Source organism: Pteropus vampyrus, unplaced genomic scaffold, assembly GCF_000151845.1.
Source record: "Pteropus vampyrus isolate Shadow unplaced genomic scaffold, Pvam_2.0 Scaffold22, whole genome shotgun sequence".
Lineage (NCBI taxonomy): Eukaryota > Metazoa > Chordata > Mammalia > Chiroptera > Pteropodidae > Pteropus > Pteropus vampyrus.
The window spans coordinates 11,559,866-11,584,036 of record NW_011888803.1 but is presented as its reverse complement, the minus strand read 5'-3'; the positions used below and the strand labels follow the sequence as shown (position 1 = coordinate 11,584,036).

The window sequence follows — 24,171 nt, the reverse complement described above, 5'->3', positions numbered from 1 at the left end:
TTTAAACAATGACATGATACATGTTATTCTTGAAAAAATTAGTCAGACATTACACACTTAGGATAGCAAGTATGGAAATCAGTTCAGGGACTATTGCAACAGTCCTCTCAAGAAGAAATAAGGTGCTAAACACAGGAGGTTGAAGGGGGATAGAAAGGACATAAATATATATGACACCAAGCCTGGAACTACCACATACTCATGGGGTAGTATTATTGCTCCTCATGTTATGGATGAAGAGACTAAGTCCACAAAGCACACTCAGAAAGTGGCAGGAAAAAAAAGAAGAAGGAAAAAAAGGAACTCAGGTCTCTTAACTACTAGTCCTGCATTTTTTTCTGGTTTATGACAAATGTTCAAACTTAATGAGATTTTTCTGTATTACAGTCTAGAACTGGAATCTAAAGCTCATCACTCCTATGTCAATATATCTTGCCTGAAACACTTTGCTTCTGATGGTCCCAGAAGTGACTCTGGAAAGTCATCTTTTCCATTTGGATTAGATAATCTAACTCTGATATGCCTTTCCCATCTCTTACCCAGTTTCCTGTCCCCACAAACCCTATATTCAGCAACACCAGACTACTCAACATTCCCTCCTTCACACACACATCCTGAACACATTCTTTCATTACCCCTAACCAACATCCTTATCTGCAGAATGAGGGTAACAGTACCAAACCTCGCAGACATGCAAAGCACATAGAAAAATGTCTTACATACAGCAGATACCAAGTAAATGCTAATTATACCTGCCCTTTGCAACCTTATCTGTCTTTTAAAGTTCAGTCCACAACAACTCCCTGATTGCTCCAGGAATAATTACATGGCTTCCTTTTCGCATTTTTTTCCTTTATAATTTGATTCTGATATTTTTCTTAGGCTCATGTTTATCCTGGCTAAAGTACATATGTCTAATCCTCCAACTAGACTGCAACAGCAGTATTACATTTATATTTTTATCCTCCATAAGGCTAGATAGGAATAGATCACAAGTAAATAACTGCTGAATTCATTCATGTATGCTCTATCAGTAAACTGTTTTAAAATGAATTCGCAAGGAAGATGATTATACAACGCATGTCATTAGAAGAAATGTATGTATTAGAGTACCACACTTGATAAGTTAGTCTCATTCACCTATGGTTTAGGAAAAAGAAATAATTCCTTGCACACGACACTATACATAAGGTAACATCACAGATTTAATAAGAAAATATTTACTTCTGTTGTAAGATTTTGGAAGTATACACTATCACAGCATACAGTACCATGTCATCTAGCTACCTGTCTATTTCTACATCCCTAACAGAATCATCCGATTGAGCACATCCAAGGTCTGTTAGCAGCACACTATGGGCCAGCTCTGATGCTTAACAAATGTTTCCTTACACTGAGCCTAAGTCAGTCTTCTTAACTTCTATCCATTAATTCTAGCTCTGAAATATATGTTAATAAGGTTTCTATCACAAAGAAATGTATAATTGGAACCACAGTCTTCACATTTGCAAGCTGTATCCTCTCTCTACAGTTCATACAAAAGGAGAGAAAAAAATACTGAATTTCTAGCAGGAGAAAAGTTTTTATTGCTTACTTTATTTTAGCTGAGTGATACGAATGGGTGTCAATGGGCTGTAGATAAATGTGTTGGAAGAGCAGTAGATAAGTCTAGCAGGCAAATGCAGTGGGCAGATAGAAGCCAGAGGTACAGAGAAGTGCCCAGGAAAATAGGGCCTGTAGTCAAACAGGTGCACTTATTGGACGACCTAACCCCTCAAGGGTTACATCGTATCAGAGACTTTAATACTTCCATATCCTCTCTCCTTAAGTTAATGACCACAGTTTTAGGTTGTGCAGGGTTTCAAGCTAGAGGATATTAATAGTTGGCCATTTCCTCATCCTTTCTGCTCTGTATAAAATGAGCCCATGAAAACTTTCAGCAGGTTCAACGCATCTCAGATAGATTCAAACACAATCTAGAATTTGAAAATGAAAAACAAACAGAACACTATGACCTAAAGGATGGGATCACTACTTGCATAATGAAGCAGCCTATGCCATCTGGGCAAGGCTGCCTTATATTATTTCCTTATCAAGGAGTGTTGCAACACAGTCTTACAGATCAAAAAGGCAGCCTTGGAGAGCAACTGTTGAGCCCATAATATCTGCTGAACACTCTGTTGTTCCAGCCTTGGAGAACAGATCTGAGGACTGAAAAGTATTGTTTTATCATTACTGTCTCTAAAACTTAAAAGGAGATTTTTCAAGAGGCTGCGTTCATTGGCTTCTGGGAAGTCTTTAAAAGTGATACTGTTCAGCTATGGCAAGTCTATAGCACTGGATTATTAGTACATAATACTGAAGATGAGCAGGTAACAATCACTCAATTTAAAAACCCTTCGTGATATCATTCTGAATATTTTTTCTCACTTTTGGATTTCTATTACTGTTATCATTTATACAAATAATTGCAACTCCCACCTCCCAATATGTTTCTGCCGGCCTGCTCACGCTTCTATAAAAGGGAAGACATCAAGCTTACTCATGTTAGGAGATTCTGACACATCTCAAGATAAAATAGCAACATACTTTCTTTCAAATATTAATAGGATTTCTCCAGCTGAGGAACAAGCATTAAGAAACGTTCTGCTTCTAACTGAATATGTCTAAGTTATTTGGGAAGAGTTTCTGCAAAATAATCTGGCCATCTATCAATGTTTACAGTGACCATCAATAAAAGCCAGACAATACCATGCCACATATGTCACATGCTGGGTTAACTGTAATAAACCTACATGGAAAGATATGAAGCATAGCTGGTCTCTAGATCAGAAACAGGCTACATTAGTTTGGTTAATGTACAAATGATCCTGGAATTCAGAATCCACTTTACTTTAAACTAAGTATTTTTTTCTTTAGAAGGAGAGGGGTTACTTTCCTATACTAGACCATAAAAAAACTTATGAAATGGTAATAAGAGCAGCAAACACAGAGTTTTTACTATGTGCAAGGCACTGTTTAAGCAGTTACAGCTAAACTTCGTAACAATTTTATAAGGTAGGTACTGTTACTATCCCTGTTTTACAAATGAAAAAACTGAAGCAAAGAGAAGCTAAGTAATTTGACCAAGGTCAAAGAACTGACTGAGTGACAAAGCTGGATCCTAACATGGGTAACTCTTAAAAAAAAAATCACAATGGAAAAAAATGAAAATTCTTCTAAAACAAATCCTTTCTAGATGTTCCTTTTCCTAGTCTCTCTTTTCCCAGCGGCCTGAAGTAAACCCTTGCCAGTATTTAACTGATACCCCATAGCCAACCCCGATCTGAAACTTTTGCTCTGGTCCTCCTCAATCTGATACACCAGCCAAATATGGCTATTTAAATTTAAATTAATCTTGAAATTAAATTAATTAAAACTAGATAGAATGAAATTTTCGGTTACTCAGTCACATTACCCACTCATCAAGTGCTCAATACCCAAACTGCAAGTGTCAGTGGCTAGTATATTGGAGAGAGCAGACAGAAACTGTATCATCCTTACAGAAAGGTCTAGTGGACAGCTCAGCCGTCTGACAAACTTTTTTAGTACAGGGCCAAATAGTAAATATTTTAGGCTTTGTAGCAATTACTCAACTCTACCATTGTAGTGCAAAGCAGCCATAGACAATAGATAAACAAATGAATGTGGCTATGTTCCAAAAAAGGCAGCTGTCCCACAGGCCATAGTTTACTAACCCTTTTTCTAGATAACTGGAGTTTTCACTTAGATTTCCCCTTAATTTTTTGATCTCTCACTATCCTGTAACTCATCTTCCTTAACCAGCAGAGAAAAGAACTGTAATAGCAGGATTACAGAATCTCCCTGCATTCTCTATGGGGAGAAACTGGTATCACAGAACTCTTTCCTATTTCATCTCTTTCCTCCAACATGAGCAAATGCACACCTTCGAACCCAGGAGCTCTTACAGAGCTCAAAATACAGAGTTTTGAGCCCCATCTGCAAAGATTGATTTACTGGGCCTGAGGTGGAGCCTAGAAATCTGCATGTTAAATGAGTCCCAAAGTGGTTTTAACCCCTGTGGTCTCTGGACCACAGTATGAAAAAGACTGCTAACCTTTTAAACACTGGGTAGGAGAAGGGATGGAGAGTTAGTCAGTAAATTCCCCTTATAAGCTGTTATCCCCAAACCATAGAGAGAAGCAATCGCTTAACCCAAGCAGCCCCAGGAAAGTCCAAGTGACAACTGAGCAGATGAAAGGTCTCAAATGGGTCCAGCAGGAAAGAGCTCTGGGTACCAGTCAGAAAACAGGACACAGGAAACCTTTCTTTTTTTTAAAAAAAGGGAAATTGATTATTTGGCTCGCACTTTACAAATTAGTCACTTTGCTTCCATGGGTTTCATAAGAACTCTTTAGTAAACTTTTCACTGTGGATTTTATGTGGTCGATGTGTTTTGCGATATATGGTAATATCCTCCTAGAATTAGAATTTGTCATCTTATTGAAAAATAAAAATTGTATCACTATTCTGAAACACAAACAAACAACAACAAAAACCCTAAGTGAAGAGTGTATACTGTGGCCCAGAAGACCCTAGGTGATCTGCCACCTCCCTGTACCCATGCCTCAACAGTCTCTTCTGCTCTGCCTTGATCCCTCACTCAATTCTGCCAGGGTGTCTCTTCCTTGACCACAAAATTGCCTTAAGACATTTGCACTTAGGTTTCCTCTGCCCAGAATGATTCTTCTCCTGATATTCCACCTGGAAGTGAAGTACCAACACTTCCTTTAGGCTTTCTAAGGAGAAAGGCCTTCTCTGACCACTAACACCCCCTTCTCCTGTTGCTTCGTCTCCTTATCCTGCACTTATTACACAATAGCTAACAAATGTCCACAAAATGTATGCTTATCAGCCTCATCCTCTGTTTGGTCTCCTTGAGGATAAGGACTTTGTTAGGTTTGCTATTGTATTTCTAAATAATATATAGTAAATGATTAAATGAATATATGAATAAACATTCTCAGTAACCAGTTCAGCCAGCCTCCATTCTACCAGCCTCTTAACAACTTCTGACTATTGCTTAGCAGCAATCCCCAATCTTTTTGGCACCAGGGACCGGTGCTCCTATGAGATTCTAATGCCTGATGATCTGAGGTAGAGCTGAAGTGGTGATGCTAGCTCTGGGGAGTGGCTGCAAATACAGACAAAGCTTTGCTCACTCGCCCGCTGCTCACCTCCTGCTCTGTGGCCCTGTTCCTAACAGGCGACAAACCAGTCCTGGTCAGCAGCCTGGGAAATGGGGACTCCTGGCTTAAGGCATTATCCATATTTTTACCAAGGAACAGCAATGACAACCTTTTAAATGCCAATTTTGGCTACAAGTCAAATTAAACATCTACACTTCATATCACTGCATACTTCATCAGCCCTATATGATATGGCATCCAATATCAGTACATCCTGAGTAAAGAGGAATACAAACAAATGGCAACACGTGGACATGTGGCCCTAATCTTTACTGAGCACAGACTTTTTCTTGAGGTGATAAAGTCACTGCAATATAACAGTAATCCTCATTACTCTTAATATCCAAGTATAATACGTTTCTCAATAAACAAAAAGTAGTTTCATACTTCTGAAGGAACAATGAAGGAAAACAGATTCATCACCAAGGGGGTCATATATGATCCAATTCTCATCCTGTTACAGATGAGAAAATTGAGACTCAAATAAATTAAAAGATTTGTCCAAAGCTACACAGCTAGTTTTTGGAAGAGCTAGAGCTAAACCCCTGGTATCCTGTCTCTCAATCCAGAGTCCTGCATTTACAAGCTTGATAATCTATGTAAACTGGGACCTTTTCCTCCTACTTTTCCCCTCTAATGATCTTTTCGATTTTCTGTAGAGGAAAATGAGTCATTAAACAAAGTACCCACAGACCTTTTGATCGTTAAGGGCTCCATAAATATTTGAGTGAACCGAACCAAATCTGGATATGACTTCTCCTCCTAAGAAGCAAATGTTTAATACTTAAGACTATCTCATTCGTGATTTTTGGTTCCCATAGTGATAAATAACATTTACTGCTCCATGTGGTCTGGCTTACATCTATGAACAAGCATTTCCTGATGAATGGCAACTCCCGCAAGATATAATTTCCCAAATACTTTAGACAGCTGATGAGGAAAAAGCATTCCCCATAGAAAAGATTAATAACCGATTAGGTCATTCAGCATTGAAAGGCACTCTAGGTTTACTATAATATAGCTGATACTCTGCCTTTACAAATGTGCTTTAGGAACGTAAGGGTAAACATTTGGGCTTTATAAACAAACTTGACAGCATTATAAAATTTAAGATTCGAAGATTCATGCCATAAATTTGATTCAATAGTTTAAATCAAGATAGTTTTCAATTATACATAATGACAAAGATGTATTTCATATTTCATTTCTTCAACAGTTAGTTTTAGCTTCCCGGGAGAGTCCTGTTTTATAAGATAGTGACCACCACCACCCACCGCCCCCCCCACCATAAACAGCATATTTGGAACATAACAATTATGCCAGTCCATTTTGAACATAAACATGGAGCGATGTACAAAGAGAAACCATGGAAAGGAGCCATGGGCTTCAATAATCACCTAGTCTTTTCACTGCTTCCAGCTGCCTTTTGTGTGGGGTAGTTCAGTGTTTCTGTAAGAATTAAACTTATCAAAAACATTTAAGGTATTAGGACTTTAAAAATACAAGAGGAACCTAAGAAGGGTGTATATGCAATTATACATTTAGAAATATTTTTTCTTTCTCCTAGCATCCTCTTCCCAGCAGGCTATATCATAGAAACTGGTTTTGATCTCTTTCCTATTTTGTGTTGACAGATTTCAAGGGTTAAGTTAGAGGGAAGGGGTCAAATATTTTTCAAAATATTTGAAAAATATGTATGATACGTATGATTACAGAAGCCTGTACACACCGTTTCTAAAGACACTTCAATAAAATTGCCTTTGGTGAGAATGAGACAACTGTTCACAGTCTGGACAGAATAAGTAAATCTCAAAGCCTGGTTGTAATACTGCTTAAAAAATCTATCTTTATTTATCTCAGGTCATGAACTCTTTCCACCTACAATTCCCTAAATTCTATTCCAATTTCAACTGCATACTAATCCTCTCTCAATTTGTGGAAATTAAGTAAAATATTTTACATTAAGAGTTAAGTCTCTTAAAAATATTTATTCATGCAAACTTTGCACAAACATCATAAGCACTTACATACCTTGCACAGTGCAGGAGGTAGAAGGGTAAAGGGCCTGTGGTTATGAGTATTCGTCCAGAAAGTGAGGGGTAGAGTTAGGGGAGATAACAAAAACAGACCAGCATTCAATTTAGGGATATGCAGCTGCATTAAGTAAGCAGACAGAACTCAGAGGAAAGCTAAAGAGCTAAATACATAATACTATTTGGTTTCTTCAAAAGACAGCATAGAGTAAGCCCCTGACATAACTGGATATATTTCTCATAATATGGCTCTCATTATGGAAATTCTCTCAGAGACGTGGAATGAAGAAGCCAAAATTGGGGAAAGCAGAACAGATTGCTAATGTGTTTGGTACAGAATATGATTGGCTTGGTTCATGTCTTACTTCCTCTGTGACAAACAACAAAGTCCTGGTCACTACAGAGGAAGGACCCCATAAAGAGTAAAAAAGGCATCAGCAGCTAACTAAATGCCTCTATTCCCCACAGCACCAGGCAGTTTCAAACAGCATGCCTTGGCAATGAGTATCTTAGTGTGGCATGGATATGCAAATTGTTTGGTCTGGAATGCACAGTTCTGAAAGCAACTATCAGAACACTTCCTATGTTCCACTTCCAGATAATAAGGCTAGTCATCATGCACCCAGGCCAACTCAATTCAATGAACACTTAGCATAAAAGCGCCATGTAGTTAGCACCATGCTAGTTACTGTCAGTAGACAATATACATCGAAATCATATTTGTTCCTAAAGAATTTGCATCTAAGGTAGAGACCAAATATATTATTAGAAAAGTGATTACATATAGACCTAAGTCATATTTCAATTTATGAAATATACATTGAAATTCTGTAAGAGATTGTCAGGTACTGAGGAAGAGATCATTTGAGGAACTGAACTATACTAAGTTGACAGAAATATAATGGCTCCAAATGCTAAATGAAGGTAAAAGCCACAGGTACCCAAAAGGAAAAGTATAGATGTGAGGTAGCATTTGAAAGCAAATAAGCAAATATAAAGATGACAAAACAAAAGTACAACCCCCTCCCCCCAAAAATTCAGTGTTTTCAATGGAGTTTTACTATGAGAAAGAGCCACCCCAGGTACCAAAATAAATCTGACTACCTTCTGTACCAAACAACAGGTAACCAGATACTATGAGTCACCAATGTTTCCTAACTACAAATCTTCAATTTTATATTGAAGTTGATTAACATAAATCATTATAACGAGATAGTTAAGGCATCTCGTTAGTATTCTTCTAAGTAGCAGAAAGAAACAATAGTGCACATAAAAAAAAAAGGAACACTCTGCTATCAGAGACCTAAGAGTAATTATGACCTATGTAAATTAATGTAACTGCAAACGGTCTAAGAACTCAAAGCTTTGAATTCTGTTCAAATATATTTTAAGTCTGAGCGTAAATATATTCTTTAGGAGTGGTGAGATGATATCTTTTGAATATGTGAACCCCAAAAGACTGTAAGTGCAGGCACTTAGAAGAAAGCACTTGTGTGTTTTTAATTAACCATTAATGAGGCTCCAAATACCAATTCAACCCCAGGTAATCATCTACTCACTTTCTTTAACAAAGTACAAAAAAGAAACTCTGTTACAGTGTATTATCCAGGAGATTTTGACACTGACCCCTAGATACACATGAGATAATTTGACTCTGTAAACATAAGACGACTGAAAGAAAAGACCAAAGAAATTCATCACACTAAATGCTTGGGGTGTGTACCTTCTAGCAGTGGCAAATGAACTTTCCTTCACTAGCATTTTATCGGTAAACAAGTTACATAACTTTGCAACCTTGAGGCATGAATGAAACAACACAGGAAGTATCTTCATCATCTACTACTCAATATAGATTACTAAGTATCACATCTCAGAAACGGATTTTGAAGTAGAATTATTAAAGTTCAATTCTGTGCCTCAACTGAAGCTGTGGAGTGTCCTATAGAAAATATCTAAATTTAACTCCTCCAAGAAGGATAAAATGCTGAGAATACTATTAGTCTATTGAGAAAATTATCAAACTCAACTAATGTTCATAAAGCTGAATTGGGAGGAAGACCTAGTTCCAAGTTGTTGCTGCCTACAGTGCCTGTTCCCCTTAAACTAAATCTCTATCTTTTTATTTTATCTTATTTTTACTTTCAAACTCTGACTCTCTCACCCCCTCCGACAATCACCAGTTTGTTCTCTATGAGTCTGTTTTTGTTTTGTTTGTTCATTTCTTTTGTTTCTTAGATTCTGCATATAACTGAAATCATATGGTATTTGTCTTTCTCTGTCTGACTTACTCAGCATAATACCTTCTATCCATCCATGTAAGATTTCATTTTTAATGGCTGAGTAATATTCTATTGTATATATGCACCATAACTTCCTTATCCAATTGTCTATTGATGGGCACTTAGGTTGCTCTATGTCTCAATCTTGAGGAACCTTATAGCCAAGGATGGGATGAACGCTGGGACTTACAACTGTGAAAGCACCTGCATTATCAGACTTAACTCCTCTGGAGATGGGCAGAGTATAAAATGTCTCTCATCTCCTAGTGAAAGAAAGTTGTTTCTTGAGTTTTCCCTTGTAAAAGCTCCTACTTATAATAAAAATTTGCAAAAATATAGTAAAACTTTAGTAAAAAAGTACACATAGTTTAACTAAACACTATCTTACACAATTATTTGAGGCCAAGAGAAACTTTAGGGTTCATCAATTTTCTAGGAAAACTAAAGGACAGGCAAACACAATTTAACTTCTTTTATCTTCTAACTAAATTGACTAAAGCACCCATGATCAAGAGAACCACAAAGGTTCTCAGACCATCTGAGCAAAGCCTTTAACCTAAGTCTACTACTGACTTCTACGTTCTTCACCCCATCTCTACTCCAATCCTACAAGTCTGCAGCAATATGGAACCTTTGCAATGCCTCCCAAACTAGAATTTTAAAGGCCATTCTTCAAGGTCTCTCTCTCTCAACTCTCTCACAGCCGGAAGAGTTTGCTAAGTCCTAATGGTTTCACCCTAGAAATCTTTCTTTCACATTGTGTCTTTCCTCCCCACTGCCTAAATCTAGGTTTAACCCATTTTCTATTTAGAAAAAAAGAAAAGTGCAGCTCTCAGCGCTAATTTTACATAAACACTCCCTGAGGCTGAAGCAAATCTGACTGGTTTTCAATGAGAAAATAAAATATAAAAACTGCTCTTGGAGTTATTTCTAAACAGAAATTATCTCTAATCCTCACGAACAAACACACAAATCAGATCCATCAAATGAATCTCCAGCTAACAACTGTTTGAGAACAATGGTAATTTAACATCAAACATAGGAATGCTACATTTTCTAGGATTTGACATTTTCGGCGATCAAGAATTGCTATATTTTGTAAATGGAAATACCACTACTAAAAATAGAATGCTATAAATAAAATTATGTCATTTGTTTCCAAAGATCATTGATATATTAGAACAATGTGAAAATAATAACAAAAGCGAGATATTTTGTGGCAAACTTTGGGGGTAAGGTTAGGACTATAATTCGCAAATTATCTTGGCGTAAATGCTGCAGCCACATGCACCACTGGAGAGTGTTTTTGGGGGCAAACAGGAAATTGGTTAACCCAAACTGAATTTCCTGACACCTATCTCCAACTACTCCAACCTATCCTCCACAATGCTATCAGCTATATTTCTTCAGAAAAGAAAATCTAGTCATGACTCTCCCTAGGTTATAATGCTGTGATGGTTCTAGATCAAGTCTAACCTTCCCAGGTGTTCACAAAACTGCGACAACCAGGTGCAGCCATGGTTGTGATTCCTGCCACATTCAAATGCACCTGCAGTGAGCGGGCCAAGGAAGAAATGACAAATCTCCATCAAAGTAATACCGAGTCAATATGTACATGTTTCCCAATTCCTGTTGCAGATCTCAGAGGGGTAAGGAAGACGTGCGTGCGTGCGTGTGTGCGTGCGTGTACTGAGTACTGTGGTTGAGAGCATTGGCTAAAGCCTGGAAACCTCCCAGCCTGCCTCTTTAAAGAAGGGGTACACTGGGAAAGCTACTTAATCATGCTGAGCCTAAATTTTCTTTTCTGTAATATGGGAATAAGAGTAGGACCCGCCTCACTGAAATGCTGTGTCAATTGACACAATATACACTGCTTAGCACAGTGCCTGGCATATAGAGCTCAACAATTAGCTCTTTATTACTGTTAATAGTTGATTTGCCTTATTTGGGAAGGGTGGGAATAAGGAGAGATTTTCTACATAAATTAACCTCACTGGCACCATGGAGTTCACATGGGTATGTATGATGGTAGTTACCAGAAAGGTTAGGCAGGCATTTTTAAAGAAATCTGTGTAATCTGAGGAGACCTAAGAGCTTTTAAGAAGTTAACGTAGGGATGCTTTATTTTGCAACCCTTTTTACATAACGCAAAGTTCCCTGCAGGGACCATTAGCTTCTAATTCTTAGGTTCTATGATTCTAAATTCTTGGACTGTCTGCTGCAATCGAGGTTACACTTTCTTCAAAACCAGTAGCAAATACTTTGTGCTAGACACCAAACAAAGAACTAGGGTCTAGAAAGATGAAGGCCATTTTTCTGCTTGGTTGTGGTGGTAACTTAGCGCCCTGAAAGGAAATCTCTTACCTTTGGGCCCATCTTCCACTTTCTTTTCTTTCCTTTGCTTATCACAGACAATGACTCCATTTATCAGGTTCCTGAAAATCAAATTGTTCAACTGCTCCTATTTAAATTCTGACCTGCCAGTAGTGCTTAACAATGAATGAGGGCAGCTCTCGCTCTGCCAATTCTTGAAATCATAGGAATTTGAGTCACAATTTGTACCTTTTGAGATTCCCAAAGGGTGTTATTTCCTTCTTAAATTATAACAGAGTCTAGGAAAACTTCGTTTTTAAGAAAAGAAATTTTAATTAAATATCTTCACATGAAAAGATGCTCTACATCATTAGTCATTAGAGAAATACAAATTAAAAATAATGAGATACCGCTTCGTCCCTAAGGTGGCTATAATAAAAAGAACAGATAATAACAAGTGTTGGCCAGAATGTGGAGAAATTGAAATCTTCGTATACCACTAAAGGGAATATAAAATGGTGCGGGAGCTTTGGAAATGTCTGGCAGTTCCTCAAAATGTTAAATATGGATTTACTATATGATCTACCATGCCTAGGTATCTACCATGAAAAATGAGAATATGTCCACACAAAAACTTGTACACAAATGTTCATAGTGACATTATACACAACTGTCCAACACTGGAAAACCCAAATGTCCATCAAGCGATGAAAATGTATAAAATCTGGTATATCTAGTTTCAGTTTGCAAGATAAAAATGTTCTGAAGATCTGTTTCACAAAAATGTGAACACTATTGAACGGTAACTTAAAATGTTATCTGGCAGTAAAAATAAATGAAATACTGACACATGCTACAACATGCTAACCTTGAAAACATGCTCAAAGAAGCCAGTCACAAAGGTATACATATTCTATGATTCTATTTATGTTAAATGTCCAGAATAAGCAAATCTAGAGACAGATAGATTACTGTTTCCCAGCGGCTAGGGAGATTGGGAAGAATGGGCAATGGCTTGTAATAGGTATGGCACTTCTTTTCAGGTGAAGAAATATTCTAAAATTGGTAGTGGTGATGGCCGCACAACTCTGTGAGCATACTAAATGCCACTGAATCATATATTCTAAATAGACCAGTTGTATGCTATATGAATTATATCGCAATAAAGCTATCAAAATTATATATGCAAAAAAAGAAATAAATGACTTGCTAGGTCCTTAGACTAAAGCCATGATGTTATGTTTGGCTTAACAAAATGTCTTGAACTTGGGCGGTCTCTGCAAGATTTGCACCACATTTTCCTTTTAATGTTAAGTATAGGAGCTGACATACTTGAAATCTTCACTGCCCTCCCTAGCCATTCCTGCTATATGCTTACCACCCTCCCTCCTCAATAGGTGCTCCATGTTCGAGTGACAAAGGCTGCAGGGTTTCCCCAGTTACCAAAGACAGCCAAAGACTCCCACCAGAACGTGTAAGGCCTCAGTGAGACCCAAAAACAAGGTTTCTCCATCCCTCTCACCATGAAGTGGCTATGGAAGATGCGGGGATAGGCTAGGAGGCTAGAGAGAGGTAGAGAACCAAGGGAATGACCCACAGGAGCCAGACACTTCTCGAAACACAATGATATGACTTTTATATGTTTGTGCATGGTCTCTGGTTGGCTATGAGCGCTATAAGCAAGAGTTTTCAAATGGAGGTCAAAGGATCCTTAAAGGACCACACAGTCAAGAGTCTGTGACTTCTCCAGAATAAGCTTTCAATTTTGTGTTTTCACTTGTGTTAATCTAAAAGAAACTGATATAAATACACGCTGGACCATCTGAATGACTCCATACCAACAGGGCACTGAAGTTTGCATTTAGGATTGCAGGGGCACCAAGCAGTCCTCATCAGCAACTGCACTTGTGATATACTGGCAAAGCAGAGAAGGCAGCGACAAAGGTCAATTTAAGACTATTATCAAGTAAGACTTTGAATTCATAACATCATGAAATAACAGGCAGACGAGTACTGTACTATATTAATTGCTACAGACTAGTAAGAAAAGGACAGAGACAAACTTGATATACAATCAGTAGTCATATCAAGCGAAGGTCAAATGACATTAAGGCATTCATAATAGTATCTTCATAATGGCACGAAGGTATTACAGAATGAAGGTTTTGTTTTAGCTAGAAAATTACAAAGGCAATAAGAAAAAGTTATGTTCAAGTTGTTTTCAAAATAGGTGAATGTGTCATTTTGATTTTCTACTAACTTCCTTCAGCAGTCTCTGCATGTACAAGACAGTTACAGCATTAGCAAGAAAATCAGAAACCATTAAAATTGTAATTCAAGGACTGGTACAGTTATGGTCAATGGTCCTGAGATAGGACCAAGCAAGGTCTTCAAGTCCATAATGTACTTCTCAATAAAATGCTTATTTCAAACAAATATTCTTTGCAGTAACATTATCATAAAACTCAAGACTCATGTGAATTAAGTATATATTAGGACCTAAGGCAACAAATTCATACATTTTTAAACAATCTACATAGGTGACTTAGTTTCAGCAAAAGAGCATTCATTGATTATATTAGTATTTTTAATTTAAATTTAACGGTTTTAAAATATCATTTGCATTTTTGTGATTTTTTTCAAATGTTTTAATAGTTGCATAAGAGCAATAAGCATAAGGTATACACATCTAATTTCATGTTTGTATATATTTAGAATAATTAAGCAAATTTATGTCAACAAAGGGAGTTTGCTATAAACTTTTAAAGGAAGTAATGCAGCTATGTGTGGTAAGTACTACTACAAGTAATAAAACAAGAATGATTTGAAACATGTTCATTCATTCAAAAAACATCTGCGCTCCTACTGTGTGCTAGACACTACGATATAGTGGGGAACAAGAAAGACATGTCTAAGACCTCATGGGGCTGGGCATCTATCAGAAAAGACAAGGAAACAAACAGAAACAAACAGCAGGGGAACTTATTTAGTTTAGGAGTTAAAGGGGGCTTCTTGAAGGATATGATATTTAAGACAAAAGGAAGACATAGGAGTTAGCTAGACAAAAGTGAGGCAGCAGAGCGGGAAAGAGTGTGGTAGGCGTCAGACATACCCTGAAGGTTTGCTGTCATGAAAACAGCAGATTAGAGGAACAGAAACAAGTTCTGTGAGGCTGTAAGTGGTGTGTGTCTGAAGTACAGTGGTAGAAGAGGTAGGGTAACGGGTGAAGATTGCAGATAGAGGCAGGGACTTCCTCTTGCAAGGTCTTGAAGTCTTCTTAAGTAGTTTGGCTTTTAATTCCTTATGAAGGAATTCGGAGGGCAATGAGAAGTCAGTCACTAGACGACTTGACGTAAGTCACTGACATATTGAGTTTTGCTCTGTAAAAACCCCTCAGGCCTCAGTGTGTAGAGAGCACTGGAGGTCAGAGGCAGGGAGCGCAGCTGGAGGCAGCTTCAGCAGTCCAGGCAGGACATGCTGGTGGCCACGCTGCGGTTTTGTAGTGGAGCAGAATATTGGAGAGTTTCAAGAGATAGCTTACAATTTAAGAATTTAAGTTTAAGACAGAATTGAGACAACTTGGCAACTGATTGTCGTGGAAAGTAAATGAGAAGAATTTATTATGGAAATGTGCAAGTGGTGGATGGTGCCTTTCACAAGATGAAGACCTGCAAATCCTTGTAAGCTGAGGACCACGTGCCTTCAAAGACTGCTTTATACAGTTGTTTGAATTTTTTTTTTTTTTGCAATTTCATACCTCTGCATCTATTATGAAGATTTTTTAAAAAACAAAAAGCAAAAAACTCTACTGCCTTGCATAATCACTCACACCCAGAGGCGGCAATATTCAAAACAAGTCTCTGTTCTTTTTGTTCTTTTTGGAAAGTCTTGGTTCAAAGGCAAAAATCAGAGAACAGACAATTTTCTTCTTTTTTCTTTTTGCAAGATGCCAGAGTGACCAGCCTCCCGGCAGACAAATCTTTTGATCCTTACTATTGACATGTTGCTTCAATGCAAACACAAGAACTACTTAAGACCTTTCTCTGATGGGACTACGGGAAACAGCAGCACAGAGGCTCTCAAGTTTAAGAGGCTCCAGCTCTACACTTTATGCCTCAGAAACGAGGATTTAAGTATCAAAAGACATGGGAACTTAAGTTCAAGAGACCAATGCATGCACCTGGCAGAATTTAACCCCACATTAGACTTCTCCATGAACATTCACAATTTTCTGAGAGCAAACAACTCTAGTAAAATGTTCCCATGACCCACCCTCCCTCACGAATATTTTTAATATTTCAAAAATGCTTAAAAAATGGAACAAAGCAATTAAAAAATCCCAAAGGGTCAGAGCAACCGGAATTAGTTTAAGAATGCATTACACATGAAAGACACTAAGGCTTTATAAACAGGGCATCTTCTTCACACCAAAGTACAAGAAAACAAAGGAAGAATCCAACTAATGCAGGACACAGAAAACATCATATGAAAGAAAATTCATGTCTGGCCTTGTCTATGACAAAAATCTCAAATAAACAAGTGCTTTTTTGTGCACTCCCTAAAAGCAAGGAGTAGAAAAAAAGGAAAATCAGAATCATTTTTACTATCTTGAAAGTGAGAGACAGAACTTTATCAATATTCCAGGTTATCAGGATTGCTATGGAAAACAGAAGCAGAAGGCCCCGGGGCCACCCGCCCGATTACCTCCACACAGCTCAGCCCACGACCCACTTACAGCTGGCCTGATCTTCATTCTGGCCCTGCCTCTACCTCCTCCTCCAGGTTCACAGAGGGGAAGGCTATTTACATGGGTAATCATTTATTTTCTTTTAGTCAACACTTGTGTTATACTTACTAAGTGCTAGGCATTGTTCTAAATGCTTCACAAATAAGAACCCACTTAATCCTTATAACAACTATAATAAGAAGGAACTATGATTGTTCTTGTTTTACATATGGGTAATTTGCATATGTGAGGCTCTAAAATTTGCCCAAAGTCAAAAAGCTGGTCAGTGATACAGCTGAGATTTGAACCCACTCAATCATCTGACTATGGAGTTTTAAAGGTTATTTTAATTTTCTCCTTTATTTTCTAGACTTACTTATTTCCTTTAAATGAGAATTTATTACTTTTTAATAGCAAAAAAACCCAAAAGACCATTTTTTACTTTGAAACAGCAAACCAAAAAATTAAATAAAAACAAGGCCTCGAGTATTTCATGTATGAAATCAGAGGAATAAATACACCTCATCTGCCAGAAGCTAAGGGGCTAGGCCAGATGATCTTTGAATCATTTGCCACAAGATCTTCAATTCTATGCCTGTTCCCCATTACCCAGGCAGTAAAGGGGACAGAAAATGTAATCAAAGGCAGTGATTACGAACATGTGGCTGGAAAACTGACCTGAGATCGACTTCTAGCTTACAAGCCATACAACCTGGGACAAGCTGCTTACTCCCTGTAAACCTTAGTTTTCTGACCTGGCAAATGGGTATAGTTACACTTATACTCTCCTAGAGTTAACTCATGTCAACCACTCAAAAACACAAAAGTGCCTAGCACAGAGAAAGAGGTCAAAAAATGAACACAGGAGAACTAAACTGCCCAAATATTTGCCTATTTAATTATTCCTGAGCCAGAGCAATCAAACAAACCAAAGATTTCATAAAATCATCAATAGAGTCAAAAGAAAGAATCTGAATGAGAACACAAACTTTTTCATCAATGCCTTAGTGAGCAATAAAGGCTAACAAGGGAGAGATATCTTTGAGCCATAATGAGATGCCTCCCAGGCCCAGAGCCTAGAGTCAGGGTGCTGCACTGGAACCTAAGGGGGAAATGACAGTGTCAGGGGCCACGTCTCCCAGGTTTGCCTTTTGTGAACATGAAAAGCTCTGTTTCAAGGAACAAGCTACTTCACCTCTGTGATTCTTCATTATTTATAAAGGAAAACCACTGAATTGAATGGCAAAGAATCCTTGAAGCTCTAACAACCTGTATTTCTTTAATGGTTTCACCAGATCTCTTTCGCTCATAAAGTATGTGCAAATGAGATTCCCTTACATTTTTAAGTAACATTACTTTGTCAAGCAAGTGGGTCTTCAAAGAGCTTGTGATGAAAAAAATTATTTATGTCACCCCTTTAGTATCCACAGCAATTCCTCAAAGTTATGTTAAATGTGCCTGTTAAAAAGAAATGCTTCTGAACTGCTGGTCCTGATATTATTCCTCTCTCTCAAGCACAACATTTGCAGTTAGGAGCCTGGCTCCAAAACAGAAACTTAAATAGAGGAAAAATTAAATGTTACCAACAGATTTCTACACCCATAAGCCTTTGTATAAAAGGGTTTTTCTTATATCCAACTCCCATTTAGTGCTTTCGTGACCATCGACTACAAAGCAGAAAGTGCTACAGCAGCTTTATCAGGGTGTTTAAGGCAGTCCCTTGTGCCAAATCCAAAGGACGCAGAGGATCCATTGCTGTTCACTGGCTCACCCAGGCATCACGCATTGATGGTAATGCTACTGGAGGAGCTCAGGGTACCACTGGAAGGCCCTACGGCACAGGTAGGGAAGATGACAACAAAAGGAGAGAAAATACGGTCTCTAAAAGAATGAATAGGAGGGCAGAAAAAGAACAGGGGTAAAAGAAAAGGGGCATAAGAATGAAAAGCTACAGAATCACAGTCAGGTGTAAGGAATAACTATATCAAGGGCTTTACATACATTAAATTTACATGATAAGCCTCATATCATTTTATCCTCGTTTTAAAGATGAGCAAATCAAGGCTTAGAGAATTTCGCTTACTTTCCTAGGGTCACACACCTACTACATAGCGGAATCAGTGTTTGAATGTGTTTTTCTAGCACAAAACTTGTGACTGAACGGTATATACACACTTTATGACCTCAGAGAGTATCTCTGGCCCACCCCACCATAGGAGGTTTCAAGTCTCTAACTCTTAGCCAAGGATGAACAGCCTCTCCAGTCCTGGGCCCTAGACAACACCGGCAGTTCAGGTCAGCTCCGCATGGCTTTGAAGGAGTTTTCTTCCTCACCTTAAAAGTCAGTCTGTCTCCCTGCAACTTCCACCTGCCTTTGTCCCAGGAGATCATCACATCGGCAGCACATGAGGGTTCCTGTCAATGCCCCTATCAGTAACTAAAAGGAGGAATGGAAAATGTTAGAAAAATTTTAAGGAAAATCTGAAAAAATTCTGTACTTAAAAAAAAGAAAAAAGGACTTGTAAGTTAAGAGTAAAGAGCCTTAGAATTAGTAAACTTACTACAGAGAAGGTTGAAGGTAGGTCTGTCTTTGGTTAGCTATTTCATAGAGGATGATGTATATCTATTTCTACTAAGAAAGGAATCAGAGTTGCCTTAAGTTTTAGCATAAAAAAATTAGTTTAAAATATTGATTTGAGATCGGAGAGTGGAGAGGTTTTAATTTATTCCAGAAAAGCTTAAATTATACATTTCCTTTATCTTGAAATGGTTCAGATAAAAGCCTGCCTAAAGTAGATGTGTAAGCCTTTTTTCCCTAGCTCTGATGAAAGATTACTTAGGAATGGAAAGCTCATCTAATGTGTACCTCCAACTTTAAACTAACTACTTGGCTTTTGGGTTCTATCCACAAAGTGGGAATACTACTTGGTAAACTGTATTTTAAGACTGTTGTAAATATGTTGCTTTTTAGCCTTACTGCTACTGCCCCCTAAAATATACAATTTACTCATCTAGAATTATACACTAAAAGGCAGGAAAATTTACTCTAGCAAATATTTAAACCATTTCATATATTTTATGTATTTATAAAATGTATATTAATTAGGCAACCATACATGTTATTTTTTTCACAGCTTAATAAATCCACTTTCTATTTTATTATATTGTATATTTGTTATTTTAATAGTGTTTTTAAGGGTAGTGCTAAAACCATTTTTGCAATTTTTAGATTTTCATTTAGCTGTTTACAACCACCTCCTGAAAGCACAGAAAGGGAGGCAGCCTCTTTGTTAGCGCACTGCTGCAATATCTAGATCTCATACTGGGCCACTGGTGGCAGGACTGATCACAAGCTCATTACTTCTTTCAAAGAGTAAATGATTCCAGGAACACACAGAGAGGAACCATCACGAAATAAATGGACGAAAGGCAGACTGAAATTAGCAGCTGCTGACCTTTCCTAAAAGTAGTTATTAAAGCATTATGGTTTACATTTATAAAAGTGAAGATAACCTATTATACTGTGAGTTCTTCTGGGGTAAAATCTTAGGGTTGCAGATAATTGTTCCTGTGTTTAAAATAATAAGAGGATAACTTCTTTCCTCCATTCACAGTTCTTACTCTCAAGCCATTTCTCACTTAAGTAATTTTCACAGCTGAACTTGAGGAGCAAAAAGGTAGCCAGAACGTTACAGACTTTGACAAATTAAAACCAGAGTAAGGGGACCAATGGCAGCAAATCAAAGGCACCAAGGCCAACGCACGCAATGCTTAGTTAAGTGGGTAACATAATAACAACGCTAGAATTTTCATCGTTTCCTCACTATTATCTTCAAGTATCAAGTCATTCATTCAAAAATTAGTTTTTAAAAAAAGTCAAACTACTTACACTTATTCCCCACACCTACTGAAGACTACTAATTTATACTGTAAATTAAAAAATTCATTAACATTTTAAGCTTATCTTAATAAGCATCAAGGAAACTTGATTTCTGATGTCTCAACTTCTTGTAAAATATGTAACATTAACTTTTTATAAAGAAATCTTATTAAATTTTACTCATAATCTCTTAAATAGCAATTGCTTATACTTTTGATCCCTTCAAAATTTGTATATATTAATAGTTGCAATAATCGATATACCGTGAATAAATTTTTAGCATGTATTTCATATTCTTTTAAATTTTCTTTATATCAAAATGTTTAATTCTATTAGTTTTAAAAAGATTATGATTACTACTTCATTTTTTATGCTAAATGATATTTCATAGTTTTAATAATAAAATACAGTAAAATCAAGACCTACAATTTTTCACCTGGAAATAGGAAAAAAATTGGTTTGCTTTTTTAGCCTCTTTTAGAAGACTTAAAAAGCTTCACTTGTCTTTTGTTTACTTGAATGCAGCAGGTAAGCAACAGAAGAGAACTGTCCCAATTTTACAGGCTAACGAACTGTGGTATTTATAAAATTTATGACATTCTTGAAAACACCAGGAAAGTTAGTTGGTAATAAAACCATATTTTAAAGAAATCTATATTCATCCATTTGCACTGATCCATGCCACTTTCATAAGCTTTAATTTGGGTTTGGTTTACGTGTACACCCAAATAAATTCGGAAGATATAATCGACATTGAAAGAATAGTAGTAGTAATTTTCTCTAAAATTTCACAAGGGGAAATGACTTCCCTAAAATCCAAACAAACCAATAGCTTCACCTTGGTTACAATTTATTCACTTAAATCATAGACAACACCCCTAATACTTCCCACCCTGACCCAAAAGAGAGCAGGTTTAACACCAGCAAACCAAAGAACTATTACAAGTTTTGTGTGAAAAGCTATACTTTAAACTAGTTTTCAAGTGTTCTTATTATGTTCATTATTTTCTGAAAAACAACTAAAGACATAAAGACGTTGCATGTAGAGGAGAACTTAATTATGCAAAAATAGAGGGGTTTGGTTTACTCTGTATTAAGTGGAAACAAGTCATTCTGAGGGTTCATGCTCATTGTGCAAGAAGAGAAGGTAGGTATAGGACAGGAGTTGACAGCTTTCCCAGTGCAACAAAAGGTGCAGCCGACCTGCTTCCTTTTTCCTACCAGTGGAGTGCTGCTGATTGTGGGACAATGCTTATCTCAAAATGGAAGTAGAGAAAGTATAAACTGTAGAACCATGGGAGATTTTCAGTTTGTTTTAATTCTTCTCTCTTCAAAAGGAAAAGAGCCTTTTTGTTTCTGATTATAAAAGTAATACCTACTTGCTATTAAAAAAGTAGATAATACGGAAAACTACAAAAAAACAAGTAAAAATCATCTAAAATCCTACCACTCAAAGATAACTACTCTTAAATGTCTTGGTATAATAGCCTTCCTTTCCCTGCCCCCCGCCCATGCATACACACCTAAATATGTTTTTTTTTGTTTTTTGTTTTTAGAAAGTAAGATAAATTGTAAACTTTAGGGTAACCGCTAAAAATTCTGTAAAGGAAATATAACTTGATATGTTAAAAGAAGAGATAAAATGGAATCATAAACTGTTCACTTAAACCCATAGAAGGCAAACATTTCTGAGAAAGGGGAAAAGAGCAAATGTAGCAAATAGAAAACAGTTACAAACATGGCAGATAGTAATCAAACTATATCAATAATCACTTTAAATGTGAATCATCTAAATATAACAATTCAAAGACACAGACTGTCAGAGAAGATAAAAAAAAAATCAGACCCAAATGTATGTGGTCTACAAGATACCTACTGTAAATGTAAAGAAACAGGTTAAAAATAAAAAGAAATTGATATCATAAGCTGTATACTGTTCTGATGGTCCATTTTCCTACCTGTTCTTGAAAGACAAGTGCAGAAAAAACTAGCCTATTGAGAAATTCTATAAAGTTCTCAATGTATACACATAATTTTTCTAATATATATAAACTCTGCCCAATATTTCAAAATGTTGACCTATTTTACACTATTTGAAGACTACAGAATCGTATGTTATTTGAGCTCACAAATTAAGAGATGAATGCTTTACATATTTCTCCCTAATCTTGTATCTCACAAACAGAAATCCGTCAGCCATAACAGATTACATCTCTCTTTAAAATGGGCTCTCACTCCTTGTTTCTGGAAGTAGAGAAATATTAATAAATGTCCTTATTCCTACCTGAGAATGTATGTGTATACATGTGTATATACAGAAAGATAAAATTCCTATAGCAGATTCCTTCCTGAATATATGCAGGTCAATGTTCAATGAGCTACTGAACTTTTCTTATTAGCAGAGCTATGAAATAATTTACTAATCTAGCAAGTTCATGCTTAGATGCTATATGGTTTTTCTCTATTGTTCTTAAATTTAATGGCCAAGGACACTTTCCATTGCAGAATGTATAGCATGCCCGTACTGATCAGGGATATCTTGGAAATGGACTCTCCTAGACATACCAGATGGTCAACATTTAGGCTAAAATGATGTTACATATGCCAGAGGTGTGTTTCTGAACTGTAGATATATATACTGGTTCCTCATGTTAATAATAAAACACAACAAACAAACAAACAAACAAAACACCCAAGAGTATTACATTTGATTTTCTGAGGTTAGAAAAAAGGACTGAAAATCTCCCATTTTGTGAGGATGCTGGAATCTTTGATCTCTACTATGGAGTTCACAGTGAGGCTACTTAGTTTATTTTGAGAAAGCAAATCCTTCCTGTTGTTTCTCAGGAAATGGAAGAACACATTTTTAGACTATGTTTTAATTTCACAGTTTAAATGGCTTTAACTTTTTAACTGTTTCACTTTGAAGAATATTTAATTATGTGGAGAAATTAACTTTCAGAAAGAAACTAGAGCAGTGGGGTGGAGAGAATAATATACTCAGACTTCAGCTAAAAGGGTAAATTTTTAGAAAATGTCTCACACAAACTGTTACACCCTGTTTCTTCCTGTGAAGAATTTTCCAAGCCTTAAGTTGTGTAATAGCTTAATGAGGAAAAAAAGGAATGCCCAAGTTTCTCTCAAATATGTAACTGCATAGAGAAAGATTACAGGCTTAATTTTAAAAAGAGTGTCCTACCACCTGTTTAGGCTTGTTAAATTATTACAGTAATCTCTAGAGCCCCTGTCTGATCTGGATTCACCTTTAAATGTAGCCACACCTCTAAGGCTTTAAGATGTCATCTCTATTCATAATAGGAAGCAGAAACAGTTAAACGGCTCTGAAGAGTAAACCTTTCGGGAAAGCACACACTCAATGAGAAGAGTGATGAAATGCTTCTGTTTCTGATTTCCCTACAGACAAAGAAAATCAAAGTATAGTAAAGGATATGGGAAGGAGGAAAAACTAAGGTAAGCTGATGTAAATATGCATAGCCTTCTCCAACTGCTGAATTATCTTCTACAATGCCACATTTTAAACCAAGAGGGAAAAACAAACCCAGTGAAAATAAAAAGCAATCATACAGGGAAAGAAACAACATAGATGATGTATGCAAAGACCATTGTCACCACCTTTATGAACTTACTCGCTGACGTCTCAGGGAGACCTGGCACACAGAAAACCTACCCT

General features: G+C 36.9%; 1 protein-coding gene across 6 annotated transcripts in view; it reads right to left on the bottom strand.

Moving 5' to 3' along the window:
- LRRC8D (leucine rich repeat containing 8 VRAC subunit D) overlaps nt 1–24,171 on the bottom strand; it is a 115,345-nt gene that overhangs the window by 59,469 nt on the left and 31,705 nt on the right. The window contains exon 1 of one of the 6 annotated variants that reach the window (XM_011355618.2): nt 18,935–18,957. The exons of the other annotated variants lie outside the window; for them this stretch is intronic. The gene's annotated coding sequence lies outside the window, so the exon portion shown is untranslated. Of the gene's footprint in view, nt 1–18,934; nt 18,958–24,171 lie in introns of those variants that run through there. 6 annotated transcript variants of the gene reach the window in all.